General features: G+C 34.5%; 1 protein-coding gene and 1 long non-coding RNA gene across 6 annotated transcripts in view; one reads left to right on the forward strand and one right to left on the reverse strand.

The window, feature by feature from the left end:
- The window catches only part of LOC106883168 (uncharacterized), an 83,413-nt gene extending 83,144 nt beyond the window's left edge, over nt 1–269 (reverse strand). For 4 of the 5 annotated variants that reach the window (XR_008264777.1, XR_008264778.1, XR_008264779.1 and 1 more), the window contains exon 1: nt 70–269. This is a non-coding gene — a long non-coding RNA (uncharacterized LOC106883168). The remainder of the gene's footprint in view (nt 1–69) is intronic. The other variant, XR_008264776.1, reaches the window with a different exon arrangement.
- LOC106883167 (GTP-binding protein Di-Ras2) overlaps nt 1–993 on the forward strand; it is an 85,145-nt gene that overhangs the window by 45,375 nt on the left and 38,777 nt on the right. The window lies entirely within an intron of this gene.

Below are 993 nucleotides of genomic sequence, written 5' to 3' on the forward strand. Positions count from 1 at the left end.
ATAACATAACGAGTTATACAATTTAATTATTACATTTATTGTTCAATTACATACAAAGAACGCACTCACCCAATGTTCGTTATGAATAAACAAAAGTCATGTCCGCCATATATATATCAATGACATTTTACTACGACAGTCCCACAAGACAACAACAATGAAACAATGAACTCAGACGAACCACATGACACACGGAACGTCAGACGAATTACATATCTAACAGTCCATATAACAGTTTCCTATTGAATTTAGCTAATTGAACATTTCGTCAGGGGAAGAATTCGATAGAAGAGAGCTACATTCCAATGTGTTGGTAGACCCTTGATAGACTCAGATATGTGCGTTTTTGCATCCAATGTATTTAAAAAACCGTTACATGGGTATATGTATATGTATACGTATATGCTTCATGCATTTGTGCATGTGGATACAGAATGTGTTGAAAAACAAAAGTAGCTGTTAGCTTAAATGATATTTCGATATGATTACTATACTAGAAATTAAAAACATTATTCTTCATATATATTAAAAATTATGATAGATCAAAATGTCAGTAAAGTATTTAATTACTTAAGAAATTTATCATGTCACCCAGTTGCAATCTCTAGTAATCATAGTTGAATAATAAATTATAATTATTATTTTTTGATTAAAACTATAGCTCTTTTACTCTTTTACTTGTTTCAGTCGTTTGACTGTGGCCATGCTGGAGCACTGCCTTTAGTTGAGCAAATCAACCCCAGGACTTATTCTTTGTAAGCCTAGTACTTATTCTATCAGTCTCTTTTGCAGATCTGCTAAGTTACAGGGATGTAAACACACCAGCATCGGTTGTCAAGCGATGTTGGGGGGGGGGACAAACACAGACACACAAACATACACACATATATATATACATATACATATAGACGACTGGCTTCTTTCAGTTTCCGTCTACCAAATCCACTCACAAGGCTTTGGTCGGCCCGAGGCTATAGTAGAAGACACTTGCCC

The sequence above is a fragment of the Octopus bimaculoides genome, chromosome 8, assembly GCF_001194135.2.
Source record: "Octopus bimaculoides isolate UCB-OBI-ISO-001 chromosome 8, ASM119413v2, whole genome shotgun sequence".
In the NCBI taxonomy this organism is placed as follows: Eukaryota; Metazoa; Mollusca; class Cephalopoda; order Octopoda; family Octopodidae; genus Octopus; species Octopus bimaculoides.